This window comes from Rhinatrema bivittatum, chromosome 5 (assembly GCF_901001135.1).
Source record: "Rhinatrema bivittatum chromosome 5, aRhiBiv1.1, whole genome shotgun sequence".
Classification (NCBI taxonomy): domain Eukaryota; kingdom Metazoa; phylum Chordata; class Amphibia; order Gymnophiona; family Rhinatrematidae; genus Rhinatrema; species Rhinatrema bivittatum.
In genome coordinates this window covers 236,364,330-236,379,301 of record NC_042619.1, presented here as the reverse complement: position 1 = coordinate 236,379,301, position 14,972 = coordinate 236,364,330, and positions in this window count along the sequence as shown.

Here is a 14,972-nt window from a genome sequence, read left to right as displayed (position 1 = left end):
CCCGACACGCCCCGAAAACGCTGCGCGGTTCGGGCCCGCCCCCCTCCGAAAACCCCGGGACTTACGTGAGTCCCGGGGCTCTGCGCGCGCCGGTAGGCCTATGTAAAATAGGCTCACTGGCGCGCAGGGCCCTGCTCGCCTAAATCCGCCCGGATTTGGGCGGATTTAGGCGAGCAGGGCTCTTAAAATCCGCCCCAAAATGTTTTCTGTACATAAGTCATATTTTATGCATGTGTGCTGAGCTTTTTTTTTTTTTTACTCCCACTGCATTAGCTCACTGCATCGGGAGTAACTCAGTTTTTACCATGTGGGTAAAGAAAATGTGAACTAAAATTTAGCTCACATTTGTTTTTTTAAATTTATATTTTATTACATTGGGTCTTTGGTTACTGCCATCTCTGCTGCTAGGTTCTTATTCTAGGCCTGAAGTATCCTCTCAGTAAAAGCATCTCAGCATCAGATGAGTTCCTTTGCTTACTTTAATGCTGTAGAATAAAGGGGACAAAATAAAACGAGGGGATGCCCATTCACCAGTAGGAACTTTCCGTGCCCTACGTTGACCTACAGAAATCTTACATGAGACATAACACGATGGAATCATTTTAAACACATTACACATTAGGAGAAAGGGATCTAACGGTCCTGCTTGGGAGTGAGGAGGGGAAATTATAGTTAGTTTAGTTATAGTTTATTAGGTTTTTTATACCGCCGTATTGGCGTTAGCCTTCACAGCGGTTTACAATATACATATTAGAAATGATACAATAAATCAGTTCAATAAAAGATAACAGCTAAAATTAATTAAAAGCACGTAAAAGTATTTTAACTGTACAAGTAGAAATAAAGTTATAGATTGCTATTCCTCAGTGTGGTATTCAAGGGTAAAGTTAAAACAAATTAAAACAAAATAATACAATCAACATACATAAAATATCGCACTCATAAAACATAAATGTTAGCTCTGCCTTTAAAATTGAAGTTTTGGAGTGTTTGTTTTAATACCTGTAACTAGCCATGTGGAGTTTGATCATTTTCCAAATATGCACATTTAAAAAGCCCGGTTTTTAAATCAACCTTAAATTTTTTTTAATCAGTCGTTAGTCTCAGATCTGTTGGTAACTTGTTCCACAGTTTGGATCCTGCAATGGACAGTGCGCGCTCTCTCACCTGGCTTAATCTTGCCGAACGAATTGTTGGTATAGATAGCAAAGCCTTGTTTGCCGATCTTAAATTTTTTTGCGGTACATGCAGTTTTAAAGATAAATTTAGCCATTCAGTTTGTTCTCCATATAATAGGTTGTGTATGAGGCAGGCAGCTTTATATTTTATTCTGTAACTGATGGGTAACCAGTGGAGAGAGATCAACACTGGTGTAAAATTAGGATTCCCACTTCACCCAGGTCAGCCTAAAGAGGCCGAGCCAGTCCTGGGGTTTTCCCATTTTGCATACATTTTATTTATTTTATTTTTAGAAGATTTATATTCCGCTTCTTCGAACCACACTGAGTTCAGGGCAGGGGGGGGGGGGGGGGGGGGGGGGGGGGGGGAGTACAACATACATTTAAAATTGAAAAACGTAGTGTAAACAAAGCAAAAAAAAAAATCGTGAATACATTCAGAAATCAGCATTCATTTATAATACTAACATAATAAAACTGACTTGACACTGAAACATATATAGAAACATAGAAACATAGAAATGACGGCAGAAGAAGACCAAACGGCCCATCCAGTCTGCCCAGCAAGCTTCACATTTTTTTCTCATACTTATCTGTTTCTCTTAGCTCAAACGCCTCCTTGAATAACATGGCTTTTAACTGCTTCGGAAAAACTAGCACATCCTCTTCAATCCTGAGCCCTACTGGTAAAGAATTCCAGAGAACTGGAATAGCATAGGAAAATGCCCTAGATAGTCTGTAGTTTTGGAGTGGGGGCACTTGCAGTTGGCACTGACCCATTGATCGTAACATACGGGAAGGCTCATACCTTTGAAGCAAATTTCTAAAAGATCAGGTTGAATCACATCGTTCTAATTTTTGGGATAAAACTAGTACATAAAACCTGACCCGGTATTTAAGCGGTAACCAATGAAGTTTACGCAGTCTGGTGTAATGTGATCAGTTTTACATAGGCCTGTTAGTACACGTGCAGCCGCATGTTGAACTAGTTGGAGTATTCTCAGCAACTTATCTGGCAGGCCTACATATAACCGCTACAATAATGAAAATGTGATAATACCAGTGACTGCAGTATCACCCTGAACCTACATGGAGGCAAAATATGCCACAATGGCTTCAGCAATTTCAATCTGAAAAATGCAACTTGAGCTGTATGCCTTATATGAGAAGTCATATTAAGTTCTGAATCAAAAAACGCGCCCAAATTGCAAGCAGCTAGTTGTACCTGCAGAGATTGTCCTTCTACATCTGTTGAAAGGGGTTTCAAGTAACCGTGAATTGTCCCTCCCTATCCAAAGTGATCGAGTTTTCAGAATATTCAAGTTAAGTCCATTATTGGCAAGCCATTCCTTAATATGCAAAAGACCTCTTTGATGAAAACATTGAACAGAAAAATGCCCAGAATCAGAGCACATCATCTGCATAAATAAAACCCAAACTTTTTAATAATTATCCTAAAGGTGCTAAATATAAATGAAAAAGGGCTGATGAGAGGGCAGGACCCCAAGGTACCCCTGAAACTAATTTTTTCCAAGAGGAACACTGGTCTCCTACTTATACTCGCTGTTTCCTATCACTTAAAAAAGAAACAAACCACTTTAAAATGACTCCAATCAAGCCAGCCTTTTCTAGCCTGGCAACTAACACATCGTGTTTCACTGTGTCAAAGCCACTGGGCAACATCCAGCTGGGCTAAGATGACTGACGTTCCCTGATCCAAGCTACACAACAGGGTATTTGCAAGAGCAAACAATAAGCGTTCAGTTTTGGAATGCTTTCAGAATTCATACAGACCGTAACTGAGAATACATCCAATTGTATTAAAACCGCTTGCTTCAAAATCTTGGCCAGAGTGGGCAAGTTCGAAATTGGACGATAGTTAGCAAGTTCAAAAGTCTCTTACCTTTACTGGTTTTAGAGACAGGTCATCAGTTGCCCATTTAAGGACCTCTGGGACATTCCCCTCCACAGGTTTCTTATGAGGCAATCTCTGATTACCTCATAAGAGACTTGTTTTAGACTTTTCACAACAGAGAAAGGACAGGGGTCCAATAATGAAAATGTCGATTTCAGGCCTACTATAATAGAGACAATCTCTTTAGTAGAAAGAGGCCTAAAAGTGGACCAACCTAAATTTAAATTAGACCATGCAGAGGAAATATATATTTTGCTGGTAGTTTATCGGTAACTGCTTACGTAATGTGGCAACCTTATCCTCAAAAAAGTCAGGAAAACTCTGACTACTAAAAGAGAGTTGCTGTCTTGCCGAATGAATAGAGATTAACTTTTCACCAAATAAAATAACTGAGAAGGACGATTTTGTGGCATGGTCAGAGTGTTACAATAATAACTCATTCTGGCAGAACGGCAACTTTTTCTCTATGAAGTTCATTCAAATAAGCATCATGTGATACAACTTCAGTACTCTCTCGCCATTTTCTTTCTGACTGCCTCAGGTCTTTACTCTTTTCCCTTAAGTCAGTGGTAAACCATGGTGAGGTCTTCGCTTAACCTGAACCCACCTCTCAAGCTGAGGAGCTAACTTCTCATAAATGCTTGACAGGGTAGATTGCCAACTATCAAGTGAAATATCAACTTGATTACTTTTCCAATCAAGTTCCACTGTTTCAGCTTGCCATCCTTCTAAGACATCAGTGGATAATACATTAAGGCGAACTGTTTTTTTGAACCAGACTTTGCCATTCTTAAGTCTAAGCTGGTTTACCAAGTGAAAATTTAAAAAATAGAGGTCGGTCCATAATAAATCTTGGACCCCTATTTCCTTTATATGTTGTGCACATTCCTGGCTGGTTAACATGAGATCTAATATATGACCAGCCCTATGAGTTGGGGTAGTGATGTAACTGTACATAATCAATGGTTTCCAAGGAGGTTAAAAACATGTAGTTGTAGCTCTAATTTTCCTACATTTCCATACATAGGATAACCTCTTCTGATTCTCCTTGATGAAGTGGCAACCTTAAATTCAGGGAATGGTAGATATTTATGTCCCTTCCCGCACCAAGACAGCAAGAGAGATAGAGCAGTATGCTGTGAGTGTGAGGTATGTACCGTATATTACTAAGTTACTCTGCCTGCATCTGCTTTAATGTCAGCATGATAATAGGGCAGAGCAGAGATGGATGATGCATCTGTGATTTTGAATCATGATCCAGTCTCCTAGAATTTGCTTGAAGTTTGGGTTTAGCCAAACGCATATCAAAATCACCCGACACCAAACCAATGAAATGGCTGAGAAAAGTCCCATCCTCCCAGCATGTCCCTGATTGGCTAAACCACACCTGTGTACAAATACTCACATTTAGGATGATATGTAGAATGTGATTCAAGGTCACAGGATTTTGTTTAGCCCATCTCTATTAATGAATGAACAATCACGTGTGGTCTTTTAATTGAAACACATCAGGGTTACCAGATAGCTCCTGTCATCAATGACAGGCTGAGCCGGGCCTGGTTTTATACCATTGCATCTAAGGTGTGCACTTCTGATTTTCATTTCCATAAGAAAAGTAGAACCATAACTGCATTTGCATTGTGAGGGGATCCCCATTGACACCCATTCATGTGTTTGACGGGGCTATGCCAGTCACCAATCTTCCCCTATGTATTTTTCTAATTAGGGGTGGTAGGAGGAGTTTTTATATTTGGGATTCCTCTCATTGGTGTAACCCCACCTTTTTGGGGGAAAGGCTTCTTGGGGTATGTAATCCCTTGGATCATGCTCACTGTTTGGTTTTTTTTTTGTTTATTTTTTTTAAATAATTTCTTTATTGGGGTATGACAACAAAACACAGTCATCCAACATTTAAACTTCAGTACATACATACCACCAAATTTCAAATTTTACATATAAAACTTACAACTATCCATATCCCCTCCCCTCCTCCCCCCACCCCTCCTTGCAGAGAACCTCAATCATGAACCCATTGGTAGTGTCCAACAACTGACCGCTATGAATATAAATATGGGAAAATTGCACCTCCTAAATTACTAGTTAGTGAAGTTTGTGCCCCAAAAATAGTAAAATAGTAAAAAAGTAAATTTGTTTTCCCCTTATGCAGGGTTTACACTGACCCTTCCAAGGGAGCTAGTGTCTTAGTACCTTGGGGAAGAGCATTATACTGTCATAGTGGGTAAGGAGTGGGTTAGGAGCTGAGGAGACGGAAGGAGGCTAGAGATCATCCCAGGATCTTTTAAGCAATTGGATTGGAGAGCTAGAGATTTCCCCAGGATCTCAAGGCAAGAGTGGTTGAAGAGCTGGGAATTCCCCCAGAATCTCATAAAGGCAATTCAAACCAGAGTTTTGAGGAAAGGATTTCTGAGAAGAATTTGGATTTGATTGACCAGTGCCAGAGAGAAGGACATACCCCTGATGTCCCGAGGGACTGATCAAAGACCTTTTTGCCCTGGCGACCAGGTAGCAGCATGGGTGAAGTGAAGGACTAAGACTTTTGGGCCAAGTACTCAGGAGCCTTGAATATGTTTGCAATTGGATTACAGTTTACTAGTTTTGACCCAAGTGTTACGCGTGCCAGCCGTGGCAGACCCGGGGCTCGGCCCCCTCACCTCTCTCAAATGAATCCAGCGCCTGGTCCCTCGTCTCTGGTGGCGGTAGGCCGCCGACTCTGTCCTTGGGCCACCCCTGGTGCTTCCAGCTCAGCTACAGACCCTGGTACCTCCGGTTCAGCTACAGCTCCTGGATGTCCACGTCGGGCCTCTCTGTGTGGCCCGCGGAGAGATGCTGCTAATCAGCACCGTGCCCACATTACTGTGACTTAAGTAGGGCCCGCAGCGGGAACTGAGCCGCGGCCCCGGATGATGATGTCAGCGGAGCTCCGGTATATAAGCCCGGGCTTCGCTTCCTAGCTTTGCCTTTGCAACAGGTCTCCTCGCTGGTCGAGTACTCGTTGCCTCCTGTGGGATTCTTCTCGTTCCTGTGTTCCTGATCCTCGCTGACTTCTGTTCCTGGTTTCCTCGTTCTTGTGTTCCTGCTCTCTAACCTCTAACCTACCCTCGGATCTCTGCATTGCCTGACTACTCTGTTGCCTCTCTCCAGACCCAGACCTCTGCATTGCCTGACTACATTTGACTATCTCCTCACTCAGACCTCAGCCTTACTTGCCACTGCTTCCAGATCACCGCCAGCCCTGACTCCAGTTTGCCTTACGATGCCTCTTCAGTCTACGTCCTGGACTTGGCCTATTCAGGCTTTAGCCTGCTCTTGCTTGGGCGCCCCCTGTCTGACTTTGTTCCTTTGGCGCCCTGGTCTCCAGGACTCTACCTCGTCCAGTACAGACTGTACCATTCCTCTGTTGCTGTCTCTGGGCTAACCTCGATTCTCCCATGGATGACGACATACGGAGGCCCACCTAGGTCCAGCCGGCCCCGGTACCCAAAGGTTCAACCCGCGGGGATGAGGGCTGGTATTGGTGAAGAGCCAGTCGGCTTCCGTCCATCAGCCCACTTCGCCTGCCAACGGTGGGGACCTGTAGGACCCTTCCTACGGGTTGCGTCAACCCCACCTCGGCCCAAGGGTCCACCTCCCATGCAACACCAAGTTTGGGATTATAATACCATTTTGACTTTTTGGAACCCAGTTTGATATTTTCTATGCTTGGAGATATTTTTTCCATCGGATCATTTTTTATCCTGGAGTTATATTCTAGTTATCCCACCCTCATTGGTGAGGATATATTTTCTATGGATGAAGGTACAAGAAATAGGAGAGAGGTAAGAAAGGTACAAGAAAGAGGAGAGAGGTAAGAAGATCTAAAATGTACAAGGAAACCATCTGTTTTATTCTGGTAATCTGTTGCATGCTGATTTTGATTTTTGTAATTTTTGCTTAGATCCTTTTCTTTAAGTTGCAGTAAAGATTTTACTTTGAACACCATTTTTGGATTCTTGACTTTTTCCTCCTACCACCCAAGTGCAGGAACTGAATAGATGGACACTGGTGTGAATCATGGTTCCTACCCCTTTTTTGGTTCTGGCTTCCTTGCTCCTTTTTTGGAAATGTTGGCACATTCTGTAAATTCTAGAATTGGAGTGTAAGTTTGTGGTTGAGACTGTGATTGACAGTGCCAGGGGTCCCTAAAGATAATTCTTTCTCCACATCTGGACTGGATCCGGACCTGTAGCACCCCTGAATGTGGCTAAACTACCCAAACGGGACCAACTACACGTGTTTAATATTTCAAAGAACTGAGTGGGGGAGATCTGGAATGTCCTTGATCTGGAGTTTTCAAGGGGAAATATTTACTGAGTACATAGTGCTCTTGGGCTGCTGGTGGGTTTTCCAGTGCAGCGCTGAGCTTTGGGTTGCATTGTGTTTAGTTGAGATGTTTCAGCTTGAAGTTATCAAGGAGTTCTGATGAAGGGTTCTCCTTAAGAGATATAGAGAAGATAATCCCCTAGGAGTAGACTAGGAGGTATAAAATATCAGTCCCATTGGTGAGAAAGACTATTTCTATTGAGTTTGGTTTTGGAGAAGGAGAGGGACTGCTATGATGTAGGGTGCCTAGAGAGCCCAGCCAGTGGGCTGATGGACCCAGGGACCACTCCAGTCTAGGGGAGAGGTCATAGAGCAGAAGAAGTATTTCCTTCCCCTGAGGAAATAACCCAGAGTTGTCTGAAATGGGGTCTTCCAAGTGGAGGGTTGGCCCAAGGACGACCAGGGTGTGGAGAAGACCAGGGAGACCTGCACACTACAGGAAAGAGAGACACTGGAGCAGGGAGGTCAGTCACCTGGTGGGCTTGGGAGGCTGTGAGTAGGAAATGGAGACAGAGTTGGTAGGGGAAACCAAGTGACCCCGGAGATTTTAAGGACATGAGCTTATGTTCCATATAGGAACCAAGTCATGGGAGGGAAAAACATTTTGAAGAGAAGGGCAAGAAAATGGAAGACAGAGTTGTACGTAGATAATGTCATATGTCTTGTGATACTGGTTGATTAACGTATGTACTTCATACCTTGACTGAGTATCCTGTGAACACAGTTATTTAGCAAATTTGAACAGCCTCTAAGCTATTGTAAATAGTTATTGTCTGGTAATTCCAGAAAATAAAGAGTTCATGATGTGCATTATACCTTGGTGTGGACTGGTAATTGATGATTGGGTTGCCAGCAACCAGGATCCAGAGTCATATGGAGGAACCAGGGCTCACAGAGGAGAGATATAAGGAAGGGATCTCCCTATCCATCTGAAGAGGAGGAACCCACACCTCATTGCCTCTAGCCCGGGTCCACCGTACCACCTGCATGACCCACATTTGCTGAACCCTAAAAGTTAGAGAGACTGACTCAGTGCCAAATGGTGTCAGAGCATCTTGTTACTTTATGTGCCCTGAATGGAGTTACAGCACGATAAGGTGCCAGGAGCCAGCTAGTAACCATGATGCAAGGCAGCCAGCACTTTCCGTCAGAGGTTTTCAGAACCATAGATTGTGCCCATTAGAATTTGAACCAAATTATTGCGATTAGGAAAAGCATTTTACAGAACACAAGAGAGTGTGCAGCGGCAACTAAAAAGATAAAATGCTGTTTATACAGCATCCCTTGAAATGTACAAATTCACTGGGATGCATTTCAGCCTTCCCTAATGTATGGCACTGAGTGCCTGACCAATGTCACCCAAGACTTTCTCCCTAAGCACTCTGCTTCACTAATTGATCTCTTAATTGGCTCAGTCAACATAGCAGTCTCCATCACACAAGCAGCACTAATTGCTACAAGCTTGCTTTTGAAATGTTAAGTACTTTCAAAGACAAGGTAATGCACTCTTCTCAGTATAATACAATATGCCTCCCGTCAGACCAGGCCAGGCTGGAACATATGCAAATTTGAGCAGCCAGGACTAGTGGGGTATTGGTTTGCTCTGGATTTTATATGATACCTGAGGGGGGGAAAATGAATACTCAAAATATTTGAAAAGGTCTCCCGACATAGTCTCTCCCACCAGTGAGAATGTAGTGGCAGTAGGGTCCTGCTGGGCTGAGCCTCATCACCAGAAACTCATGAAAGCATCAAGGATGTCCCGGGGTCATCGGCCAGCTACCGGCTGAGCCAGTCTTGGGTTTTATACCCGTAGAAGAAACAGAGAAAAATCAGGACTGGCTCAGCCTGTACTTTGTAACAGGAAATCACCCGATAACCTTTTTGTGCTAGGTTATGACAGTCACAGTTTTCCTACTCCTGTATGCATTATCTTATTAGAAAATCTTTACTAGCGGAGTTTAATAGCCAGAAATGGCTGAACCATTTGTCCTCGATGACCTGGAGTCAGCTGGTCACCTTCCCCTGCAGCCTAAGTGTACTACTATCAATGGTGGATCTAGCGGGGGTCCGGGAGCGACCTTCTGCACTCGGGCCGATTTGCCAATATTCAACATAGTGAGGGCAAAGGTAGCGCCGGCGCCATTTTGAATATTGGCAATACAGCCCGAGTGCAGAAGGTCGCTCCCGGACCCCCGCTGGACTTTTGGCAAGTCTTGTGGGGGGTCAGGAGGCCCCCCCCAAGCTGGCCAAAAGTCCCTGGGGGTCCAGCGGGGGTCTGGGAGCGATCTCCTGCACTCGTGACGTCGGGTCACAGGAACCAAAATGGCGCCGGCGCTACCTTTGCCCTGTCATATGATAAGGGCAAAGGGCCACCGGCGCCATTTCTCTTAACGCAGTCATGACCAGAGAGCGGGAGATCACGCCGGGACCCCCCCACTGGACCCCAGGTAATTTAAAACATTTTGGGGGGGTTCGGGAGGGTGGAGGATTTATTTTAAAGGGTCGGGTGGGTTTTAGGGTTGTTTTGGGGTGCTGGTTTTCCCGCCCTCCCCCCTCCCCCGATAAAACGATTTTTTAACCTAAAAAACGAAGACGATCAGATTCCGCCCCCCCTCAGCCAAAATCGATCGTTAAGACGATCGATCACACGATTCACATCCCTACTCCTTACACACTTGCTTATCAATGGCAGCTCTGGCACAGCATTGCCCCTCTCTTGCCCCACTCTGCATCCACCTCTCACTCTCCTCTCACCCTCTGCCAAGTCTTCCCTATGCACCTGTCCACAATGACCAACATCCCCTCTCTCTAACTCCCATCCAGCATCTCTTCTCCCTTCTTCTGCACCCCCACCACCCTTCCCCATGGCAGGTTAGGCAGGACATCATGCAGTAGGCTTGCACTGCAAACAGCAAAGGGAAGTGGCAAAAGAGAAGAGAGGCCGGTGTGCTGTGGGAACGGTAGAGAAGCTCAGCAGCAGGAGCCATTTGCCTGGCTTTTCCAGCCCTCCCTTTTAGTTGTAGCAGAAAGTGCAAATGAGAACTTGAGGAGGAAAGAAAGGGGAAATAGAATTGAATCAACCGCAGCTGAATGGATTCCAAGGACCCTGCTGCATGGTGGCTTGAAAAGTCACTGCTCCCAGGGATTCTTATGTCACATCCCCACCGCAGAGGACCCTGCATGTCCACAGAGGGCAGGATTAAACTGCTGCAAAGCCTGGAGAGGGTGCAGCTCACTTTTCCAATGCACTGCTGAGACTTGCAGCAAACCTGCATACGTGTCATGTGAAGATTTTAGCGTTCTGTGGTCTGGAGACTTTCCCCATATACTGAAGGAACAACTGATTCCAGGCATCACAGTTTGGGAGGAGCCCTACATTGGGTAAGAAGTCCTTGCAAAGCCAACAGATGGACACAATGGACCCTGCAATTCTGGGTTACAGAATTCCAGCATAAAACCTAAGGGAAAGGAAGTGGCCTAGAAGACATTTCCACAGAAGACTGGTGAAAAAATATTAGGGATGTGCACTCATTTTGTTACAAATGCATTACAAAGATGCAATGAATGAGGCTATTTTCAGTTTGTTCCAAATAGAATGAACAAAAAAATAGCCTCCTATGAAAATGCCCAAACATTTGTGGGTATGTTTGGCATTTTTGAAAAAAGAAACAGGCCTCCAGTGGCCCTGGTTGGGCCACCCCAAGCCTCTGTGACCCATACTCCTGGGCCAAAAAAATGAGGTGGCCAGTCCAGAGCCTGATCGGCACTAGGACCAGCCTGGAGCCAGTCCAGTGCCGGGGCCTGACGAATCCTCGTTGAAAAAAAGGAAGAGTGATACCCACTTGCTCCCACCCATGCTTGAAAAATGGTGCCATCTGACTGAAGGATGGCGCCAAACTGATGTCACTTTGGTGCCTTCTTCCGATGAGGTTAGTGCCATTTTGATGTATGGTCATTCGTTTGTATATGTAGGCCCTAGTGCCGGGCTCAACTCTGAGCAGGTCCCGGTATCGGCTCCAGGCAAACCCTGCACCAGAATATAAGAACTTACGATATGCCATACTGGGTCAGACCAAAAGTCCATCAAGCCCAGCATCCTGTATCCAACAATGGCCAACCAAGTCACAAGTACCCAAATATAAAATGAATAGATCTCAAGCTACTAATCTTTATGATTAGCAGTTTATGGACTTCTGCTCTAGGAACTTATCCAAACCTTTTTTAAACCCAGTTACACTAACTGCCATAACCACATCCTCTGGTAATGAATTCCAGAGCTTAATTATGTGTTTAGTGACTATTTTCTCCGATTTGTTTTAAATGAGCAACTTGCTAACTTCATGGAGTGCCCCCTAGTCCTTGTATTGTCGGAGAGAGTAAATAACTGCTTTACATTTACCCGTTCAAGTCCGTTCATGATTTTGTAGACCTCTGTCATATCCCCCCTCAGCTGTCTCATCTCCAAGCTGAACAGCTCTAGCCTTTCCTCATAGGAGAACCGTTCCATGCTCTTTATCATTTTGGTCGCCCTTCTCTGTACTTTCTCCAGTGCAATTATATTTGTTTTGAGATGCGGCGACCAGAATTGTACACAGTATTCAAGGTGCGGTCTCACCATGGAGCGATACAGAGGCAGGCTCTGCCCAAGTTTTTGGCCCAGGAGTTGGGGTTGCAAGGGCCCAAGGAGACTGATCCAGGGCTGCTGGAGGCCTGGTTTTTTTTCAGTTAATTCTTTTGGGGGGGGGGGGGGGGGGGAAGGTCATGTTTAATGATTTCTTTTTGTTAGGCAAACAAACCAAACTGAAAAAATGATTAATTAAACTAACTGAAAAAAAGTTAAAAACCCCATTGTAAATAAAAAACAAACCGAAATGAAAATATGAAGGCCGCCCATTCCTAAAAAAATATGTCAACCCTTGTTGCTTCTACTTTGTGTATCATACGACAGACCTGCCATAGAAATGCTTCCTCTACCCTACCCCTCGCTTCATGCCAGGTGAAATGGAATTTGAAGTTCAATATAAAATCTTGAAAACAACACAAATATGTTATTTCCTAAAGCAAAATCTTTACTACAGTTGAAGTAGATGGCAGCTTTTCTTTAAAAGAGTTGGGTGAGGACCAGTCCCATGGCTCAGGCCATGGTGCTGAGCATGGGGAACTCTGCTTCAGATCCCCCATCTGTTGGGGGCCAGTCTGGTGTACGCAAATCATGGAGGAAGGTGCGTACAGACCTGAGCTGGGAGGGAAGACAGCTATCACTACTGTGGTGGTGTTACAATGCCGCCCGTGGAGCCCATCCCTCTAGCAGCCTCTCCCCTCCCGCCTGTTGGGCCAGTGCCCGACCGCCATTCCTCCTCCTTCACGGCTGCCACCAATGTGTTTTTTTTCCCACGGTGTGGAACTGCCGCTGCCGTCTGCAGCAGGAAGAGCCACCGCAGCTGTCGTTCTTCGCAGTATGGAGCTGCTGCCAGAATGCTGCATCCCCGTGGCAGGAGTGCCATTGCCGTTGCTTCATTCTTCGTGGCAGGGACGCCGTCAACGCCGACTTCTTTTACCTCCCGGCTCCTCTAGGCGTGCGCGTACCTCAGCACTTTATTTAAAGGGCCAGCAGCGGGAAAAGCCCTGTGGCCGCAACGGATGACCTCATCAGTCCTTGCCATGTCCAGCCCTATAAAGGGCTCTGCTTCCATTCCTCGGAGTCTTCGTATCAGATCTTCATAGTTGTCTGAGGTCTCTCTCCGGTCAAGGTCCTCTGTGGTCTCCTGTGTTTAGATGGCACTTCTTTGGATGTTCCTGATGTTTCTGGTCTTCTTTGTTGGATGTTCCTGGTCTCATTCCTCATCAGAGCTCCTTCGTTGTCTGTTCCATGTTCCTGATGTTCCAGTCCTGGTCCTGGTGTTCCTGTCTCCGGCTCTTTGTCCTGCTTCCAGGTTTCCTGCTCTTCCACCTTTCCTGGCGTGCCACCGACATGGTCCGTGACCAGCCCATGGGGGGCTGTGTAGGGCGCTTTGTGGCACAAGGCCTGTCTTCATGTTTGCTGTGCAAGTCTCTGGAAGGCCCTTGCTTGTATGCTGAGGTCTGTTCCTGAATCCGAGTTCTTAATCCTTGAATCCTGAGTCTTGAAGTCTGAGTCTTGAATCCTGTTCCCAACCTTTTGAGTTCCTTGTTCTTGCTTCCGTCCATGCCCTAGACTCAAGCTAGAACCTGCTCTGCTTCAGCGTGGTCCGCGACCAGCCACGGGCGGCTGTGTAGGGTGCACCTCGGTGCAGGCCTTTCCTGAATCTTCATCATGTCTCCAGTTCCAAGTCTTCATCTTCTCGCTTGGAGTCTACTTCACTTCTGGCGTGGTCTGCGACCAGCCATGGGCGGCTGTATAGGGCATGCTGTGGTGTACTACCCACCCTGTACTAGTGCCTGAATCCTTGAATCCTTGCCTGAGTCTTCCAAGTTCCTTGAGTCTTCGTCTGAGTCTTCCAAGTTCCTTGAGTCCTCGTCTGAATCTTCCAAGTTCCTTAGTTCCATGTTTCGTCATGTTCCTGCCCTCAGCCTTTGTCTGGCCTCACGCACCTGTCGTTCCCTAGCGACGGGTCAGGAAGGGCTACCGAGTGGCTGGAGGGCTACTCTGAGACCAGCATTGCATTGCTGGATCTCACTTGTGCGTGCAGGTCCAATGGACTGAGACTGCCTTGTTCCAGTTTCTCGATGTTCCATCTCGATCTTGGTCCAGCCTTGTCCAAACTCCTGCCCGTGGCTTGGACACTCTCACCTCCCACGGTGTGTATCTTGGGGCTCCTCCCTGAGCCGTGTCATGGTCCAAGGGCTCACATTCCTCTAGAGCAAAAGACCGCACCTCCGGGCTTGCAACAGGTGGCTCCTGCCTGACAGCGAAGGGCAGAGGATGTGCCTCGGAGGAGATGCCCTACCAACTCTTGAGCTGGCAAGAATGTCCTGACACACCTGGGGCTGCCATCCAGGAAAGGGGATCTGGCAGAGATGGCCGAGGGAGAGAAAGACAGAAAACAGAGTTAGGAGAATAGCAGAACATTTGGAATTGAGAATAAAGAGGTCAATTTTCAAAAAAATTGTTTACATGGGCAAATTGGTGTTTACCCCCCATTAAAAGCGTGTTTGAAAATTCCTCCTCCCCCACCTCACGTGGATAAAACTACTTGCACTGTTTTCAGCACATGCACTTTTTCCCAGAGGGAAAACTGGGTGGGTTTAGATTAGGGAAGGGAAATTTACATGTGGGGATTTCATTTTGAAATCCCTGCTCTTGCATTAATGTGTGCCCTTTGCACCTGCTTTAAAGCCTGTGCAAGAACGAGGGTAAAATAAATGTACCTGTGTTCCCCCACTGGCCCACGTTTTCAAAGGGAGCCTCCCTGCAAAGCATTTCCCCTTGAAAGTCCCAGTGGGCCTGTAAGCTCCCCATGGTGTCAGAAAAGAACCTCCAAAATGCGTGAACCATGAAGGCTCCAACTCCAGCTCTA